Raw genomic sequence first — 22739 nt, forward strand, 5'->3', positions numbered from 1 at the left:
CCAGTTTGTAGCTCACTGGTCAGAAGCAGAGGTAACAACCTGAGCTTGTGAATGATGTCTTACGGGAGGTAGTCTTGTGGGACTGAGCCATTTACTGTGGAATATGATTCTGTATCTACATAGATGTTACCAGAAGTGAGTTGAATTCTTGGACATCCTGTTGGTGTCTGAGAATTGTTACTGGTTTGAGAAGCCTCTACACATACACACACTGGAATCAGGTTTGGGAACCCTTTTACCTGGATAGGTTGCATTTTATTTTATTCAAGTTCATTTAAATATCCAATCTGAAAGATATAATTTAATAATTTGTTTCATGCAATAACAAATTTCTTTTTATAAACAAATTTAAATTTGCAGTATAGCCAAGGTTTTATTTCTAGCATTTATAAATTATACATAAAACAGATTTATGTTGCTTATTTAAGATTTTTTTGCAGCTATAGTATAACAAATAATTATTGTAACTTATTTATTGAAGATTATGGTGCAGAATATCTAGTAAAATATTTTGATCATGGGATTTGTGTTATTGCAATAGATATTTTGAAAGTTTTATTGATATATAATATGTATATCATAAATTTACTAATTTTAAGTGTAAAATCAATGTTGTTTAGTAAATTTACCAAGTTGCATGATCCACAATCCAGTTTTAAAACATTCTCTTCACCTAAAAAGAATCTTCATAACCATTTTCAGTCAAACTCTGCTACCACTTCTATCCCCAGACAACCCAGACAAAGATTAGATTTTTGTCTCTATAGGTTCACCTTTTCTGGACATTTCATGTACATGGAATTATGCAATATACATTCCTTTACATCAGCTTCTGAAATATAATAGTTTTGAGGTTCAATCATATTGTAGTGTAGTGTGTGTATACAAACACACACACACACACACACACACACACACACACACAAGGTGTGATTAAAAAAATGTGGTGAATGTTTAAATTTTAAAAATTTATTACAGTTAAAGACACATTGCCATTAATCCTCCTCAAAATACGCCCCGTGGCTTCAAACATGCTTATCCTTTCCTTCTTGCCACTTTCTGAAGCAGTTCTGGAAGTCCTCTTTTGTGAGTGTCTTTGGTTGCTCTGTCATGGCTGCCTCGATGTCCTGAATCAATTCAAAATGTTTCCCTTTCGTGGTCATTTTGACTTTGGGAAAGAGCCAGAAGTGGCACAGTACCGGATGTAATGAATAAAGCGGATGAGGACACACTGTAATGTTTTTATTTGACATAAATTGCTATACAGAAGTGATCTGTGACACAGAGCTTTGTCATAATGGAGGATGAAGTAAAGACACTAAAAAAGAGGACTTCCAGAACTGCTTCAGAAAGTGGCAAGAATGATGGGATAAGTGTGTTTGAAGTGCGGGAAGGGGGGTATTTTGAGGGGGTTTAATGGCAATATGTCTTTTACTGCAATATTTTTAAAAAATAATTTAAACTTTCACTGTATTTTGTGATCACACCATATATACACATACATTTCCCATCTTATCAAAGAATCAACTTTGGCTTCATCAATTTTCTCTATTCTATTTTTGCTTTCTATCTCATTGGTTTTTGCTCTAGTTTTTATTATTTCCTTTCTTATGAATGCTTTAGGTTTAGTTTGTTAATTCTTTTTCTATTTTCTTAAGGTAAAGGTTTAGTTTTCTAATACAGGTACTTAAAGCTACAAATTTCCCTCTAAGCACTACTTTACTTTCATCCCATAAATATTTATAGTTCTTTTTTATTCAGTTACAACTATTTCCTAATTTTTTTGCAATCTTTGTTAACCCATGGGTCATTTAGAATTATGTTGCTTAATTTTCAGATATCTGTGAATTTGCCAAATTGCATTCTCTTTTTGATTTCTAATTTAATTTCGTTGTGGTTGGAGAATATATCTTGTAGGATTTCAATCCAATTAAATTTATTGAAACTTGTTTTATAGCCTAACATATGGTAGCCAATCTTCACAGCCTGCACCAATAGAGCTGGATCAATGGAAGTGAAACAGCCCTAGAATAAAACTCCAATCAACTCATATTTGGAGACTCTCTGGTACAGAAATTATCTATTTGCTACTTAAATGAAGGATGAAATCTTTGTCGTCAAAGATCATTGGTTAACCTAAAAATAATTTATATAAAACTTCAATGCAATAAATATCACTACATAGCAAAGTTCTGGGTAAAAGTCATAAAATATTCATAAGAAAAGATATTGATGTGGTTATTAAAAAGCATCCTCCTAATTAAAGAGTCAAACACCTTCTTTGATTTCTACTCAGAAAGAAAATTATATATATATATATATATATATATATATATAGAGAGAGAGAGAGAGAGAGAGAGAGACAGAGAGAGAGAGAGACAGAGAGAGAGAGAGAGAGACAGAGACAGAGAGACAGAGACAGAGAGAGACAGAAACAGAGAGAGACAGAAACAGAGAGAGACAGAGAGAGACAAAAATGTGTACACATTTTAAGAAAGGAAAAAACTGCATTGAAGTTATGCTGATGGTAACTACTTTGAGCACCTCTTATAATTGCAGAAGTCAAACGTGACTTGTATTCATTTTTGTTATCGGTGTATACTGAGTATTACAATTTTAAAAGTTTTCCTTTCTTAAAATGTGTATACATTTTTTGGCACCCTCTGTATATATATGTTTAGGGTAAAACCCTGAAATGAATGATTCAGTGCACTGAGTCTCCACCTTCATCTGGCCCTATGCCAGATATTGGATAGCAGTAACAGGGAGTTGAAGAACATTAAAGAATGTCTAGTTGAATAATAGTAAAACATTAAATATCATGAGGATATAGTTTGATTTTAATAAAACTGAACTGATACATTTTGCCTAATTTCTTTTTACAATAGGAATGCAAGATGTTAACAAACAAAGACAAAAACAAAACCCCTCAGAAAGCAACTGAGATGGACTGTTTTACTATTTTGGTAAAACAAAGAATTGAGTGAACAAACAATCAAAGAACACTTGCACCTTCTTCCTCAATTACCATCACAAAAATGTGAGCAAATAAAAAAATATAGTAAACTATATTTAAAAAAATCTGAAGCCAGATGTTTTATGCTCACAGTTCAAAGACAATAATCACACCTCTCCCTCTATTGTCTCCTTCCCTTCTTTCCTCCCTCCGTCCCTCCCTCCCTGTTTTCTTTCTTTCCTTCCTTCCTTCCTTCCTTCCTTCCTTCCTTCCTTCCTTCCTTCCTTCCTTCCTTCTTTCCTTCCTTCCTTCCTTTTCCTCCTCTCCCTCTTCTTCCTCCTTCTCTCATTTTCCTCTTCTTCCTTTTCTTAATTATAATTATTCCTCCTCCTCCTTCTTCTTAGTCGTTCTTCTCTCTCTTTTTTCCCCTCCTTTACCCCCATTCGCTCATGAAAATAGAATGCTAATATTGAGATAAAGTATCTCAGACTTTACATAAAGATGGCGGCCCAAAACTAATATCTGAGTTAAAAGATTCAGGACAAGACATTCTAAAACTTTCACATTGATTCAGCTCAGAACAAAAGCTGAAAAATATGTTAGTTTCTAAGTTTCAAATTATAAATTACGGCTTCTATAGTAAATAAAACTCATAATAAGATTTTTATGAAAATGAAACAAAAAAGATAATTTGATAAATCTTAGATTTAAATATCTAATGTTTTAGTTTTTAAATATTTTAATTTAATATTTAAATATCATATAATATTTAAATATTAGATTTAAATCTCTAAAATTTCTTTTTATTGTGTGATCAAAATTTTCTAAAGTTTCACTAAACAGAATAAAAAAAAAATCTTGATTTGACATGTGCTGTGGACTTGACACTATACTATGTGTGGGAATAGGCCCAGCATGTGTAGCATCTGTGCCCTGCTATGTATAGAAGCTAACAATAATATAGTGAAATATCAATGCATGTTACAAAAATAACAAATACTAGGCAGTGGATGTTGAGTAGCAAATAAATGTAAATAGTACTAATAAATTATAAATGGATGAGAGCTTTTTCGTTTTCGATGGTTAAAATGTTTACAGCTTGAAATAATAAAATTAATTTACTTATGTTTGCATTCAATGGAAATGATATTTTAAGTTACTTTACGATCATCTGTTGTAAAATGGATACTGGACTAGCAATGATTTAACTTATTGGGGTCTATGATTTAATATGTAAAATATAGTATAATTAATGTACAGTTTTAAGCCTTCTTATTTTAGAATTTATTGAATATTTTGAATTATTAGTCAAACTTTGGTTTAATATACTCATAAATAAATTTTATCCCAAATTTAATTTTCATTAGTTTTGAAATCAGAGTGTAATATTTTTGTGCGTGTGTGTAATTTTCAGGAACACTTAACCCATATGTTTTTATTCATAAGCTCTTAATTGTTAAAGTACATTATTGTATTTAATTGATATTTTATGTTCCAAAGAAGTCTTTTGAGCTATTTGAATAACATTTTTATTCTCATTATAAAACACAATGATTAGTTTTTAGCCAGGGGATTACAAAACAATCTGGAAAAAAAGATTTTCCCAGGTCTTGCCTCTTTGCACATCTTGTTTCTAGAATGCATTGTCACCACAGGCATAATACCCTGAGTGCAGCAATATAAGGTAAAAAAGAGAGAAGCGATTGACACAAACTAGTACAAGGGATTTGTAGAATAGCTTTACTTTTCATTTATGAACAAAGAAAACGTTCAGGTTTATGATTAAATGAAGCAGAGGTATGTATATCATCATTAGGTTTGTTATAGGTCTTTATAGTGATTCAAGTGAAATTACTTGAGATGCATTTAATGATGAAACCACACCAAAATACAATATATTTATCAAGAGAGAAAGCTCTATTTAGTAAATGTTGTGAGCTGATTAAATAGATTAAATAGATGAGAATATTGATGGGTAACACTGTTGTATTCTTAGGGAAGCCAGCCCTGACATAATCCAGTGATAATATGAGGGCTTTCAGACTGAATCTATGAATCAGCATCATTCATTCACCTATTCAATCACTGCTCAGTGTAAGGTAGCCAGAGCCATAAAGAAGTAATGTGAGAAAAAGATAGCCAGAAGGACTGCATTGCATGCCGGTGAAGTAGGTAGTTGCTAGCAACATCACAGCAACAGTCTTCACACAGTGTGTCACTAAAAGCTGGAAATCCATGAGTAGGGATTTATTTCTTTGACTAAAGACTTTGTCTTCGAAACAATTCAAACCACTCCATGAAAGGAAATACAATAATCTTTCGCTGAACGTTAGTGATAAAGTTTATCAGATTCTTTTCAGGGATTATAAATTTTGATGCAGAAGGATGGATTTTGCTTTTCTTTAGGGTTTTGGTGAGATTAGATAATTTGTAAAAGGCTTTAAGAGTGTCCTCTTTTTGCCCAAGATCCCATCTACATAGGTTAAAAGAAACATAGTAAAAAGGAACTTTCTTCCAAGCTCATAGTCCAGGCCAAAAGCAATCTGTCAAAGGAATTCTGTAGTTGGTTGAGTTATTCATAATCTAATAAAACTCAAACTTAATATATTCTGGCATATTCTGTTGGTCTGAGTTTTCATGAATAAATTTCATGATTTTTTCCCCTGTGTTGAAAGGCAAAATGGCCAGGCAGCACGTAGATGTTGACCCAGCTCTATTGACATAGGTTTATAGTACTTAAAAAAGGATGCATTTTCTGTCAAAAGTTTTAGAGTTATTAAAGTTATTTAGCGTTATTAAAATAGTAGAGGTGGAAATCTAATCTACAGAAAGCATGTGTGACAAACCCCAAATCTGGCTTGTAATAGATGCTTTGTAATAATAATGCCTAGATTTCTTTCTTTTTAAATTTGGGATCTTTTCAAACATTGTATTCATTTTATTATCATAACTTAATAAAGGAACACATTATTGTCATCATCCATTTTTACAGATGTAATAACCGAGTCTTAGGCTAGCTATGTGAAAGTCCAATCTTTGATGGAAGGGCAAGTGTCTGGTTGTATTCTAAGATACATTTCCTTTCTCACTCAGCAACTCTTTCTCTATTCCACAATGTGAGAACCACGGGAATGCTTCCAAGTCGCCTTTAAGAAAGTATTTTCTTGCTTTGCAGAATAAAGTTTCTGAAGCCTATTCTAGGGCCGGGTAACCATCCTCAGACTCAGGATGTTTAAAACTATCCATGAGCTGTAACATCTGCACAGGCTGCTAGATCCCTTTTAGCCCTTCATTCTAACTGCAGTGAGCTGAACCAAACTTGTCATTCTTGGGGAGTTTTGGAATGGTCAATGCAATCCAAACCTGGGAGTTAACCGCTCTCTGCATGTTAGAAGGTAATTGAATAGGAACAAGTACAAGAGCAATTGGACATGTGGGCTAGAGGCACTAAGCTGCAGCCTCAAAGAGGTCACACTGAAATGAATTTTTTAAAAGGACTATCAAATTGCATCTAAGATAGATGGGGAGCAAAAGCAATATTTAAATGAAATTGTTATGGATATAAGTCACTTCTCAGGCATTATAACTATTTCTAACATAAAATATGTTTTCACTTCATACATAAAACATTGTTATTATTCACATCTATGACACGTTAACATATTAAAACTTAAAACTTTAATGCATATATTAAAATTTTGTGTCATCATTAACACAGCAGATGAATTCTCTTTGAAAAAAATAATGAAAAAGATATATCAAGAGAGATAATTTTTACAATTAGAATTAAAAATGTGTAACTTAAAGTGTGGTATGATAAAAATGTCTATCTCAAAGTTTTAACCCCCGCCCCGCTTCTTTTTTTTTTTTTCTTTTTTTCTTTTTTTTTTTTTTTGCGTATGGGAATCCTACTGCCATTTGTTTTCCTATTAAATGACATTTCAAATACTTTATTATAAACATAAATCACATCTCCTTTCAAGAAAGCAAACGACAAACTAAATTTGAGATCTGGCTTGCGTTTCCAAGCCTTACCCAATCCTAAATAGATGAACAATTGCTTTATAGATTGTATCTGAAAAATAAACAAAGAGAAACAGTAGATTACAAAAAACACGTCACTTGAAACTGACATCTGCCCTTTAATTCCCCAACATCATCCTAAACTCTGTCACTTCAGTTGACATCTGTTACACATCCTGATACAAGAGGTTCTGTAAAAGCACAATCTTATCTGCAGTTGGTTAGGGGGCAGAAAAAATACACACACACACACACACACACACACACACACACACACACACACCGTGTTTCCCCAAAAATAAGACCTAGCTGGACTACCAGCTCTAATGCGTCTTTTGGAGCAAAAATTAATATAAGACCTGGTCTTATTTTACTATAATATAAGACGGGGTCTTTAATATAATATAATATAATATAATATAATATAATATAATATAATATAATATAATACCTGGTCTATAATATAATATGATAATATAATATAATACCCGGTCTAATATAATATAATATAATATAATATAATATAATATAATATAATATAATATAATACTGGGTCTTATATTAATTTTTGCTCCAAAAGATGCATTAGAGCTGATGGTCCGGTTAGGTCTTATTTTCGGGGAAACACAGTATATATTTTATATGTAGGTGTAAACTGCTTTGATTTATCTATAGATATGACTTCATCTTTCTTAGCCTTTTAAAATGCCAAAAACATTGTTGTTCACATGCTGATCCCACTAGATTTAGTCGTGGCTGCTGTTGAAGACACTTTCAGTCAGTCCTATATGCCCAAATTAAATATCCTCTGTGAAATAGGAAATTTCCACCATTAATTTGACTTCTTTGAATTAAATCATCATTAATGCTTTAATGCTAACAAGACACTTGTTAGATGTATGCATATTACCTGAGATGAATAAACCATAAACATATTTATGGTCGTTATCATCAGTTATCACATTAATGGAGAAAAGGTCCTTGGAAATAGAGGAAGAATTACAATGGATTGAGACAAAGAATTGAAGATTGAGACAATGAATTGAAAATAGTAGAGCCTAGACCTAGTCCTGTGCTAGTCAAAGTATTGTCCACCGATTAGTCAGTCATTATCAGCAGGACTGGGAGGTGGTTAGAAATGCAAATTCTCACGTCCCACCCTCCCCCATAGGCCTCCTCCACCCCCACACTGAATCCCAATGCTCTGGAATGGAGTCTGCTTTATACCAAGCTCTCAGGGTGATTCTAATGAGTACTAATATTTGTCAAGCACTGATCTAAACTTGAGATTAGTGAGACCCCCTGACAGCATGAAAAGAAGGGATGGACAGAGTTGGAATAGGCATTTCACACATCACTTATATTCATTTCACAGATTTATTTACATGATCCATAATCTTAATTACACTTGCCTGAAAAAAAATGATGAAAATTAAATGGTCAGTATAAGTCTATACCTATAAACTCCTATTATATTTGCATATATCATGATAGCATAAGTAGGTTTGAAATATTCCATCCTAGAACACATACTTAAATAGATTTTGAACAATATATAATTTCTAAAGCTTTGGAGTATTCTCTAGGTAAATTACAGTTTTAAAGAATCATTATTTATGTAGCTATTTTTATATGTGAAGCCACTGCTAAATGTTAGAGGGTGAGTGGTGTATAAAACAAGACACAACCAACCAAAAAAAAAACTCTACTTGTGTAATACTTATTTCACACATACGTGAATGACAATGCCCTCATAAGAACATGGAATCAAAGAGTTTATAGGAACCTGTGAAGTCACCAAGAATCTTTTAGTTTGTAGATTATAATTGTGCTCACTAAAGTCATAAAGCCTTTTAAACATGTGCCATTGCTAACCACCTACGTATTCAGTTGACCTATCTCACTCAAATGGAGAATACTGCATATGCCTCTGTTGACCCTCATTTTGTTAGATATAGTTCACTGCTCAAGCCTGCTGAGAAATTGTCAGAGCCCAATTTTATCATCAGATGAATTTACTGCTCTACCTGTTTTGTGAAATCTAGAAATTTTGTACATATGACTTACTCATATGCACATTTTTTATAGACTACCCTAGGGGCAAGACAGCTTCAGAATTCAAAACTTTTCAAGTTTTAGAAAAAAACATGGTATATATATGAGGTGTAGACGTTTTTGCTATGATTCCATGTGACTGTTACTGAAAAACCTTGTGTTCTGTAACATGGTGCACTACAATTAATAGGACTTATGGGAAAAATAGGTTTGTGGCAGACCATCTAAATCCTGTAGAATTTTGTAGTCAGAACAATAACTACAAAAACAACAAAATAACTGTTCTAATAAAAATTTTGCACAGCTGATCTCTATTGGTATTTGCACTTAGCACCCCACCTCGTCAATCCTTTGCAACACGAAACCATGGAGCTCTTACTTTGTCTCTGGTGATGTAAGTCCTGAAAGGTGCTTAATATTAATGGTGACCATTTTCATCCAAAAATCGAAAAACAAGAAAATAAAACCCAACTTTCTCTCCTGGATTCAAGGCCCCAGTGATTTGATCTTAGCTGACCTCTTTACTGTTAGCTCACACTGTTCCTTTCAGAGAAACTTTCTTTATAGCACATCAATATTTACAATGACACTGGGATTTCATTTCCTAGTCCCATGTTTACACTTTTCTCTTCATTGTTTTCTTTACCTAGAATTCCATTTCCCATTCCTCTCAGTATCCAATTTTTTACTGTCAATTAATTATGTATCTCAAGTCTCATTTCCTCCTTTTGTGACAACCCCATTCTTTGCAACTCCTCTTCTATGTTGCTGTAAAACTAATTTCTAATTATTTATTACATTCATATCATACTCTACATTTAAGTCCTGTTTTGCAATATTATATATATAATTATATAATATGTATATATTCCCATCCTCATCTTCCATCTCCCCATCCTGAGTTAGTTCATGTCATTATAATGACAAAGAGTAATCTTTTTAATCAATGTATCCATAACTCATTTCTATTGCTGTGTTCCCCGAAAATAAGACCCGGTCTTATATTAAGGCTTGCTTCAAAAGATGCACTAGGGTTTATGTTCAGGGGATGTCATCCTGAAAAATCATGCTAGGGCTTATTTTCGGGGAAACACAGTAGTCAGGGTTCTCCAGAAAATATAGATATAGATAAAGATACAGACATAGATATATATATCTATATATATCTATATCTATATCTATATATATATATATATATAGATATAGATAGATATATATATAGATATATATATAGATATATAGATAGATATATATATATATATATATATATATATAGAGAGAGAGAGAGAGAGAGAGAGAGAGAGAGAGATTTTAAGGGAGCAGCAGACTGGAAATCCTTGAAAGAAGTTGATGTTTTGAGTTCAAAGGCTGACTGGAGGCAGAATTTCTTCCTCTTAGGGGGATGTCAGTTTTTTCTCTTAAAGAGGCTTATAACTGATTGGATGAGACTTACTCACATTGCAGAAGGTAATCTGCTTTACTCAAAGTCTAATGATCTAAATGTTAATCACACTTAAAAAACACTTTTATAGCAACATCTAGACTAATGTTTGACAAACTATTGCACACCCACTATAATTCAGTCAAGTTGACACAGAAAATTAACCATTACATCATTTAACCATCCACTCTTTCGTGGTCATGGAGAGAGCATTTCCAATTTGCCATTGCTGCAGTGAGTAAGCCTGCAAAAATTATTACACACACTGTCATGTGCCTGACAATCCCCTATGTTCCTTTATCTCTCCATCTTGATTTCTTCTTATTCCTACGGATCCTCAGGCCACCTTTCACTCCCTCCTGACAGTCACTATTATGATGATCTACACCTAATCCAGCCATTTTCTCCTTCACATTTTAATCATTCCAGCCCCCATCCCCGGTCATGGAGCATCACTGGCAGTTTCGATGTTCTATTTCTGACCCTGTTGGAAGGAAGTAGGAGAAGGGCTTGTGGAACAGTATTTTAAAAGTCTATGAGATTTATTTTATTGTGATATTTGTTTCAGTGCAATGATCTGGAATAGAAATCTGCAACATCTCTGATGTATGCCTATAGTTATACCTGTCTTTTAAATTTGAACAAATATATTTATGTCTAATGTTTATTATGTTTATTAATATGAAATTATATAGATGTTTAAGAGTTACATAGAGTATGTATTCTTTAGGTATTTGGCTTCCTTTGCTCAACATTATGTTTATGACATTCATCCGTATTATTCTGTGTAGCATTAGGGTCTTTATTCTCAATGCTGTATAAGATATGTTACTGTATCATATTTTTCTTAGTCTGTTCAGGCTGCTATAGCAAAATACCAGAGACTGTGTAGCTTATAAACAACAGAAATGTATTTCTTACAGTTCTGGTGGATGGAAGTACAAGATGAGACTCCCAGGAGGGTCAAGCATGAGGGTTCTGTTCCAGTCTCACATTCCTTGTATCCTCACGTAACAGAAGGGGCTAGAGAGCTCTCTGAGTCTCTCTTATAAGAGCATTAATCTCTTTCATGAGGGCTCCACTCTCGCGAGGTAATCACTTCTCAAACACTCCACCTCCTAACACCATCACATTGAGCATTAAGATTCCAACATGGAAATTTGGGGGTGAGGGAGAACACAAGCATTCAGACCAAAGCAATAATTCACTTATCCATCAACTGTTGAAGGACATTTAGGCTGTTTAAATGTTTCATTACTTCAAGAGTGCTGCTAGAATGTGCTTATATATGTCTTTTAGAGCATATATGCACGTATCTCTGCTGACTATCTATAGGTGTGATCAAACAATAGGGTGAATGTTTAAATTTAAAAAATGTATATTAGAGTAAAAGACATTATTTCCATTAACCTCCCTCAGAATACTCCCCCTTGCTTTGAATACACTAATCCCATCGTTCTTGCCACTTTCTGAAGCAGTTCTGGAAGTCCTCTTTCGTGAGTGTCTTTAGTTGCACTGTCATGGGTGACTTGATGTCCTGAATTGATTCAAAATGTTTATCTTTCATGGTGATTTTGACTTTGGGGAGGAGCCAGAAGTTGCAAGGTGCCAGATCCAGTGAATAAGGTGGATGAGGACACACTGTAATATTTTTATTTGACAGAAATTGCCATATACCAGAAGTGATGTGTGACACAGAGCATTGTCATGATGGAGGATGATTTACAGCACACTTTAAAACACACCTTCTCTCAACCATAGTTCACACCCAACTGACTGCACTGAACAAGTTAAAACTTGTCACACACTGTTACTAAGGTTCGTTGTGCTGCTTCCTGTATTGTAGATCACTGTTTTTCTCATGGATGGCACTTGGCTGCAGCATTCACTCTATGTTTTGATCACAAAGAAAGGCTCCATGTCACACATTGCTTCTAGTCTGGCAATCTCTGTCAAATAAAAACATTACGGTGTGTCCTCATCTACCTTTTTCACTGAATCTGGCATCATGTGACTTCTGGTTCTTCCCCAAAGTCAAAATGACAGTGAAAGGTAAACGTTTTTAATCGATTCAGGACATCTAGGTAGCAATGACAGTGCAACTAAAGACACTTACGAAAGAGGACTTCCAGAACTGCTTCAGAAAGTGGCAAGAACGATGGGGTGTGTTTGAAGCGAGGGGGGGCATTTTTAAGGGGGATTAATGTCGATGTGTCTTTTATTGTAATATTTTTTTTAATTTAAACATTCAATGGATGTTCTGATCACACCCTGTATTTAGGAGTAGAATTGCTGGATCATAGGGTATGCATATGTTCAACTTTAATAAATATTATCAACAAATGATTCCAATGTGATTGTAAAAATTTTCACTTCCATCAACAGTGTATTATCTGTCACTTTAACATTAGTCACTCTGTGTTGTGGTGCTTTACTGTGTACATGTGCATTATATTCTACTGATGACTAATGAAGTTGATCATCACCTTTTGGACTTTCTCTATTGGACATTCATTTTAAAAACCATTGTTTTATTATCTACTTCTGTCTTTGGTATGTGTTCTTTTTCTATCGATTGCTTGAGAAGGAAGATTGGATCATTTATTTTTAAACTTTCTTTTTTTTTGAAATATGAATTTAACGTTATAAATTTCCTTCAAAGCATTGTTAGCTGTATTCCCCAAGGTTTTATACTTTATATTTTACTTGTCATGTACTTAAAATGTTTTCCAATTTCTTTTTTTTTTTTTTTTAATCCATGCATTACTTAGAAATACATTGCTTAATTTCCAAGCAGTTGGGGGGAATTTCTAGTTTTCTCTTTCTTATTGATTTCTAATTTAATTTCACTGTGGTCAAAGAATGTACTTTGAATGTCCTTAAAACCTTTGAAATTCGTTGAGGTTTGCTTGATGATCCAACATGTGGTCAATTTTGGTAAACATTCCTTGTATACTCTGTTGTCCTTGGGTGAAGTGTTCTGATGTCAATTACATCAGTTAATTGTGTATGTGAAGGACATACTCTAAGATGGCCTGCAATTATTCTTGCCTCTGGATAATCACATCCTTATGTAAGTCCCTCCCCTCATGGTTGGTGGGTCCTGTGAATTGCTCCTAGCCAAAAGAATACGATTATGGTGTATAAGATTTACCATAGGTCTTGCTAGATTTCCCTTGTTAGTTTTGATAAAACAAGCACTATGAAGGGGGCCCCATGTGACTTAGGCTAACAACCAGCTACAAAATGATGGTGAGCTCTAGTCAACAGGTGATAAGAAATTGGGGTCCTTGTTACAACTGGCTGCAAGAAACAAAACTGTACGAAGAAATGTGTGATCTTGGAAGCATATCCTTCCCCGGTCAAGCCTTGAGATGAGACTGCAGGTCTTAGCAACACCTTGATTGCAGCTTTCGCATGAGACTCAGAGGCAGACAGAACCCAGTAAAGCTGTGGCAGGACTCTTGACCTACAAAAACTTTAAAATAATAAATTGTATACTTTAAGTCTAAAGTAATGATATAGGAACATTTGTGACAACATGGATGGATCTTGAGAGAGTAATGCTGAGCGAAACAAGTCAGACAGAAAAAGCAGAGAACCATGTGATTTCACTGATATGTGGTATATAAACCAAAAACAACAAAAGAACAAGACAAACAAATGAGAAACAGAAACTCATAGACACGGACAATAGTTTAGTGGTTGCCAGAGGGTAAGGGGGGTGGGGGGGGTGGGGGGGAGGTGAGGGTAAGGGGGATCGAATATATGGTGATGGAAGAACTGACTCTGGGTGATGAACATACAATGGGATTTATAGATGATGTAATACAGAATTGTACACCTGAAATCTATGTAATTTTACTAACAATTGTCACCCCAATAAATTTAATTAAAAAAAAAAAAAAAAAGTCTAAATTTGTTGTGACTTGTTATGCCACAACAGATAAGTAATACAGTGTTGTGACAACTTCTATATCTGTACTCAATTTTTATATCCTTATTGTATTAGCTATGGAGAAAGATATGTAAAATGACCTTGCTTTTTGTGGGTTTTTCTTTCTCCTCTTAGTTTTATAACTTTTATTTTGCTTTATAATTTAGTTCTATAAATTTTATTTTGCTTTATAAATTTTGAAGTTATATTTTTGATTGCACTAAAATTTAGAATGTTTATGTCTTCCTGGTGAATTTACTTTTCCATTATAAAATATCCTTTGTATGTCTATTAATACTTATTGCTTTGACAGCTGTTAAAACTTTTTTGTGTTTTTCACTAATCTTCCAATATTAAGCTTATTTGCGATTCTTTTTTTATTTATCTACTTATACTTTGCATAGTATATTAAATTTGTGGGTTGATATTTTCTGTTGATTTTGGAATATTTTTGGCTATTTTCTGTTCAAGTATTGCTTCTGCCCCATTGGCTCTTTTCTCCTTAGGATACCCTACTTGCATGCATGTTATCTGTCATTTCTCACATACCTCTAATTCTCTTTTATGAATTTTTACATTTTTTTTCTAATTCAGATGGATATTCTCTATTCACCTGTGTTTGAGTTCACTACTACTAGTGTTTTTCAATTTATGCAATTGGTTGTTAAAACTCACATAATGAATTGTTAATTTCAACTATTCAACATATATTTTTTGAGTAGCTAGTCTGTGCTAGCATTGTTTTATGCCCCAAAAATGTATCAGTAAAAAACAAAACCAAAAAACCATGACAAATACTTGTACTTTCACACAGTTTACACTTTAGTGTAGAAAGAAGCAGAAAGAAAAAAAGAATCAATTAATAAGTATATGTTAGAATGTGAATGTGCTATAGAGAAAATTAGTACAGATGTTGGTAGCAGTAAGGAGTATTGCAATTTCCAATAAGGTGGAATGTGAAGAGTTCACTGAAAAGGTGGCATTTGGTGCAACACTTAACAGAATCAAAGGACATAACCATACAAATTTTTTAGAGAAATGGACTGTTCCTGACAAATTCAAGGAACAGCAAGGATGCCATGTTTGTGGATCAAAATCAGGGATTGAGTCATGACATTAATGCTTAAGAAGTTTTCTTAGCAGGGAATTGAAGCCCTCTGGAGTGGGGACTAGAAGCATGGCAGGCATTAAATTGATTTGCTAACTCTTCCACATACACTCCATTCCATTCTCTTGCTCTTTTTGTATGTGTCTATAACTTTTTCTTGTGGAACTAATCAACTCAGGGATCTGTACAATTTTTCTTGTTGTCCTCAGGAATCTGTACAAACTTTCTTGTTGTTTTCACAACAAGAAATGTTGTTTTGGAATATTTATAAATGGAGAAAAATAAGATTCTGCATTATGAATAATTTCCAGACTTAGAAATCTAAGTCTGGAAAATCCTGAGGGTAGATTTCATGGCTATATATTGTTCTTGTTAGCATAACCTCTGCATTTAGGATCTACGTAAGGATTGTGCAGCTAATTTAAAGGCTTGTTTATGCCTACTTGGGGCAGTCTGTTCCGGGCTGATTTATAGGTTTTTCCCAAGAATTCAATTTTTTGTTTATCTCCATTAATTCAATAATAGAAGTTCTGGCTGTACCTAGACATAAAATATTTTGTTATATTTTCTTCATTGAGTTATTACTTCTTTGCTCATTTTTGTATATCTCCAAAGGTATTTAATAACACATTGTATTTTAATATATGCTAGTCGTACATTAAGACAACTTCTGACTACCATGATAAACTGAAAATTCTCTTAACTTTCCTGATAGACTTTGAATTTGACAATATGTTTTTATTTAAAGAAAAAATATTCTTCTGATCATTTGTCATAGAACAAAGAATGCCCCCACTTATTTAATTTTTTTTTCTTTTCAATGATTAAGTTTTCAATCCAGAGAAGTTCTTCAAAGAAGATGTATTTTAAAAAATCATTCCTTAATTTAAAGCTACCTACTAGTATTTATTATCTATACCCAATTTCTACAGGTAAAATACTTCTAATCCCATGGATTTCTGATAATATCACATGTATATATGTGTATATGTATATGTATATATACACATGTATATGTATATATATATGCATATATATGCAACTTATTTTTTATGAAAGTATGGTTGACATATAATACCATATTAGTTTCAGGTGTAACAAGTGATTACATATTTATATACCTTATGATGTGGTCATCACAATAAACCTAGTAACTATCTGTCACCGTATAAAGTCATTGCATTATTATTGACTATTATTGAGTGTGCTGTATATTACATCCCTGTGACTTATTTATTTTATAACTGCAAGTTTGTACCTCTTATTTCTTTCACCTTTCCTACCACCCTTTTCCCTCTGGCAATCATCTGTTTAGTCTACAAATCTATGAATCTGCTTCTGTTTTGTTTTGTGTGTTCGTTTTATTTTTTTAGATTCCACATGTAAGTGAAATCATATGGTATTTGCTTTTGTCTGATTTATTTCACTTAGGATAGTATACTTTAGGTACATTCATGTTGTCACAAATGGAAAGATTTCATTCGATTTTATTGCGGAGTAATAGTCCAGTGTGTGTGTGTGTGTGTGTGTGTGTGTGTGTGTGTGTGTGATGTCTTCTTTATCTATTCATCTATCGATAGACACCTAAGTTATTTCCACATTTTGGCTATTGTAAATACGGTTGCAATGAACACAGAGGTGCATATATGTCTTTTTGAATTACTGTTTTCATTTTCTTTGGATAAATACTCAGAAATGGAATTGCTGTGTCATACAATAGTTCTGCTTTTATTTGAAGAAACTCCATGGTGGGTGCACTAATTTATAATCCTACCAACAGTGTATGAGGGCTACTTTTTCTCCACATCCTCCTAACACTTGTTTGTTGACTTTTGATAATAGCCATTTTGACAGATGTGAGGTGATATCTCATTGTGGTTTTGATTTTCATTTTCCTGATGATTAGTCATTTTTAGTATCTTTTCATATGTCTGTTGCCCAACTGTATGTCTTCTTTGAAAAAATTTCAGCTTATACCCTCTGCTCATTTTAAATCAGATTGCTTTTTCAATGTTGAGTTGTATGAGCTCTATATACTTTGGATATGAACCCCTTATCAGATATATCATTTACAAATATCTTCTCCCATTCCATAGGTTGTCTTCATGTTTCATTCGCTCACAAAAGCTTTTTAGTTTGCTGTGGTCCCATTTGTTTATTTTTTATTTTTGTTTTTGTTTCCCTTGCTCTCTGGGACACATATCTAAAAAAACTATTGCAAAGATTCATGTCAAAGAGTTTACTGCCTATGATTTCTTCTAAGAGTTTCATGGTTTCAGGTATCACATTTAAGTCTTTAATTCATTTTGAGTTTATTCTTCTATGTGGTGCAAAAAAAGTGTCCCAGTTTCATATTTTTGCATATATTTGTCCAGCTTTCCCAATATCATTTATTGAAGAGACTGTCATTTCCCCATTGCATATTCTTGCATCCTTTGTCATAAATTAATTGACCATATAATCATGGGTTTTATTTCTGAGATTTCTATTCTGTTGCATTGATTTATGTCCCTGTTTTATGCCAGTACCACACTGTTTTGATTACTACAGATTTGTAGTATTGCTTGAAATCAGCGAGCATGGTGACTCCATTTTAATTATAAAATATTTTCGTGTTGATCTCTTTGGGTTCATCTTGTTTGTGAATCACTGTGCTTCCTGGACCTGGATGTCTCTTTCTTTCCCCAGGTTAGAAATGTTATAGGCAATATTTTGTCAAAATCAGTTTTCTGCTAATTGACCCCTCTCCTCTTCTTCTGGGACCTCTATAATGTGAATGTTATTATTCTCAGGGTTTTTCCAGAGGTCCCTAAAACTATCCTTGTTTTTTTTTCCTTTTAATTCTTCTTTCTTTGGGTGATTTCCACTATTCTGTTTTCCAGGTCGTTAATCCATTTCTCTTTATCATCTAATGTATTTTAAATTTCTTCTTGTATGGTGTGTGTGGGGGGGTGTGTGTGTGCGCGCGCGCGGAGGTTTATTTCAGTTACTGTATTCTTCCGCTCTAAATGGTTCTTTTTTATATTTCCTAACTCTTCATTAAAATTCTCTCTGCGTTCCTCTATTCTTCTTCCTAGTTCAATGAACAGTCTTAGGACTATTACTTTCAATTCTTTGTCAGTCAAATTACAAATTACTTATCGCTGTTTCTATTCGACTTTTTGCCTGCAAATTTTTCTTTTTCTTTCATTTGGAACATAGTTACTTATATCTTCATTTTGTTAGACTTTCTATGTTTGTTTCTATGAATTTGCGAAAACAGCTAGCTCTCCTGATCTTGAAGGAGTGACCTTTTGTAGGACCACACTGCATGTGCTGGGGGGCTTGGGCAAACTGGCTGGAGCCAGAACACATGCACATGGTGCCAGGTCTGGAGTGGGCATGGGCCCATGTATCTCAGGGTACAGAGCTCTGGGGGTGCTCTGGAGGGCTAGCTGGCCCAGAATGGAGTGGGTGCTGGCCTAGGTGGCCTAGGGTGTGCCTGTGGCAGCCTTGCAGGCTGACCAGCATACTTGGACTGAAAGCTGCCACCTGCGCAGTCCAGGGGGAGGTGGAAAGTTACAGCGGTGCTCACCAGCATCTCTGATCCTGGAGACGTCCTGCAGATCCCCACCCATTTGGCAGGCACTTTGGAATCAGTAAATAGATTTCTTTCATGTATAGTTTCAGTGCCTTTTAAATTGCTGTTTTATCTCCATGCCCCAGGGCAGGCAAGTCTGCACATAAGCCTTTCAATGCTATCCCTCCCTACTGCAGGTTGTCCCACTCTGGAAGGGTTCCTGTGGTTACTCCAGCTCCTTCTCTTTTACCTTCTTATGTGGTCCCTTTCTTGTTTGTTGTGCAGAAGCTGTTCAAGCAGCCCTCAGTTGTTTTTCAGGAAGAATTGCTCTATAAGTAGGTATATAAAGAGGGTGCCAAAAAAACGTATACACGTTTTAAGAAAGGAAAAAACTGTTAAAATTGTAATACTCAACATATTCTGACAACAAAGGATGAATACAAGTCACATTTGACTTCTGCAATTACAAGAGGTGCTCAAAGTGGTTACCATCAGCATCCAGACACTTCTGATTATGGCGAACTACTGCTTCAGCAACGTTAACCAAAGTGTCCTCTTGTACATATTTTTTTTTGGCACCCCCAGTATTTGGTGTGTCTGTGGGAAGAGGTGTGTTTAGGGTCTTCCTATACCACCATCTTGAATGTGCCTCACATCTGTCTATCTATATTATGATGAACAAATTTAATCTAAGTCATCATCTAAGCATCTTTCTTGTCTCTTCCAATTTCTCTAATTTCAGTGCTATTCCTTTTGTTCAGTATTCCATGATTAATTTCTTACATTAAGAGAGGGCCCCATTCTTAATTCCCCCCTTGAGTTGTTGTCTCTGTGGTATTCCCAATGTCAAGGGTACAACATTCTTCAGTGCAACCTGAAATGCTCAAAATATTATCTTCCAGTTCCTGAACATGATCTTAAGAATTTACCCTCTGCCTCTATTTCTCTCCTTATTCCTCAACAATGAATTGTTTAATTCACTGAAAGGAATTATGTTATGTTATCTGTTTTTTCTGGCTAACACTGTGGCCAGAAAATGTATACTCCTCATTCAAAATTCAGATTAAATACTACTTTCTGTCACTACCCTCAGACAATTGTAATCTTTTTCCCCTCTGTGTTCTTACAGCATTTTGCACATATCATACCAAATTTAAAGGTTTTTTGTTTTGTTTATCTTTTGTTTTAACATTTCTTTTTCTCCCTCTAGATTTTTACGTTCTTGAGGGCAAGACCTTTGTCTTATTCTTTGTGCCACCAGTAAAAAATATACTACCTGAAACACTGGACAAAAAAGTAAATACTTTTAATGTATAAAATAAATAATCTGATGCTTCTGGGTCGGTATAAATCCATCACCACTTCAGAAAAAATGTCCAGGGCACATCCTTCAGATAGTGGAAAACAAATTTATTTGTCCTTATAGAGGAAAAATAAAACCTTTTGGAGAATATTAAATATCTTGTTCCATTGGGGTATTTATGAGGTTTCTGAACTGACTTGAAATTCCTCCCTCAGTATAAATCCTAGCTACAAGTCAAGTATGCTTAGGGTACTAATACTAGAAAGAAAGAAAAAAAAAAAAGGAAAGCAAACATTATGTTTTAGTCTAAGAATTTGAGTGCTGTTTTAAACCCACCAAATACAATCAGGTTTATATTTATTTTTACAGAAATGTTTGCTCAGCTAATGCATTCCTAATCAAATAATGGGTGTTCCATGATGGAAATTTCAAATAAAGTTTTTAAAGCTGTCAAAAAGTAAATAAGCTAACGAATTGTATTTCTTTGTTTCCCAGTGGATCTCATAAATGCTTGGAGAGGAATATGGTGTACTTAGAAATAGGTCAGATAAACACTCAAATGCAATTATAGTCAATGCTTTCTCTTCCATCCCTCACCACCAACCAATGATTTAACACTATCTTCTGAGATACATCCATTTTTTTAAGTGACAAATATCTCAAAGATCTATTAATTTTTTTCATTATTTCTTTTTTGACAAGCTCCACACCACTTCAAAAAAATCTGTAATTTAATTAACTAATATAACTTATTTTTATAAAAAATAAAGAGCATTTTACATTTCGTCAATAAGTTTCTGTTTGTGATTATCCATATGACTTTTAACTGTATTAGTGTCAATGAAAGTTGATGAAATTTTTACATACATTGCAGAGTGCACAAGTGAACAATGCAGATTGTTTTGAAATTGATTTTGAGTTCCTTTGTTGAACCTTCCAAAAATCTTTGGCATGATGCATTTGGTCTGTAGGATTTTTCTTTTTTATTTTCTTTTAAACCCCCACTCCCACCCTAACGCTAAATGTCTATAGGGATTTTCTAACTTAACATAAGCTTTTCTACTTTAAGTCTTATGACATAAGAATCACAGTAAACTTATTAAAGCAGTGCTCTTGAGATTCAAATTTAGACACTGTAGACAACAGTCTATTGCCAATGAAATATTTATGAAAAAAACATGAGTTTATTTTCAGTTTTGTGATTCATAAGACAGTAATTAAGCCAAGTTTTAGGATACATCATTTTGAAAGATTTGGTTAAAATAGATTTGGAAGCATCAAAATAAATGGCAAAAGTTCAGATTGTCTGTGTTTACTCTTGTTTGAAATATCTATCAATGGGAAGAATGAGAGCAATGGTACTACAGTTCAGTTTTTGTAAAGTTGAGGGTCTACTTTATATGAAAAGAATTTGTTTCACATGTTGTGAGACAATTTGAGAAAAATTAGATTGCTACCCTCTGAGCTCATGAAACATTAGTACAATTGGCCATAGAAAGAAATAGTCAATAGGGAGTAGCTTATTATTCAGACCCTAGAATGCTGAAACAGCCTCTGAGGGTTCATTTTTCTCTCTTTTTTTTATCATGCTATCCAAGACAGAAATGTCTACACAATTCATAAGAAACATCTGAGTTCTAAAATAAATTTAAAAAAATACATAACAAATTGTAAAGAAAAAAGTTATCTATCCTTAAACTAATCATGTTCATTTGCATTTCCAAAAGCTTCAGAGAAAATGTGTTTCTTGGAAAAGTCACAACTGACCTGACTCGGTAAACGTATCTTTAAAGAGCATTAACAAGAGCAGCAATAGTACCTACCCTCATATATCTATGCCTTCCATGTTCCAGTTCCTAAGATAAACACTTTATTTAGTTGATTTTATCCTCATAAGCAATCTGAATGACCTCATTTTGCAGGTAAGAGAATTGAGGTCTGGAGTTTGAAATCTGTCCAAGGCCACATCTCTGGAAACTGGAAGAGGTGAAATGTAAGCTGAGATCCAAAGCCTTTAATATTCTTGAGAGAGAGAGAGAGAGAGAGAGAGAGAGAGAGAGAGAGAGAGAGAGAGAGAGAGAGAGAGAACCTCTCTTATACAGGAAAATACAGGAGCCCACAGAATTGAAATGGACAGAAACTGCAGCATCTGGGAACTGGTCAGCTGACTTAGTACTAGCATGTTATAACATCTTTCACTTCAGGACAGGCTGTTTTCTTGGCTGGATGACACTGACCCTGGACAGCGCCACTGCTATAGTAAACCATGGCTGCTGCTGCTCCCTTGTGTCCCTGTGACAGGTTCTCAGCTCTCCCTCCACCTTTAGTCACAGGCCTCGGATTCAGTTGCCTAAGTC

This window comes from Rhinolophus sinicus, chromosome 14 (genome assembly GCF_057876585.1).
Source record: "Rhinolophus sinicus isolate RSI-liver-muscle chromosome 14, RSI-T2T, whole genome shotgun sequence".
Lineage (NCBI taxonomy): Eukaryota > Metazoa > Chordata > Mammalia > Chiroptera > Rhinolophidae > Rhinolophus > Rhinolophus sinicus.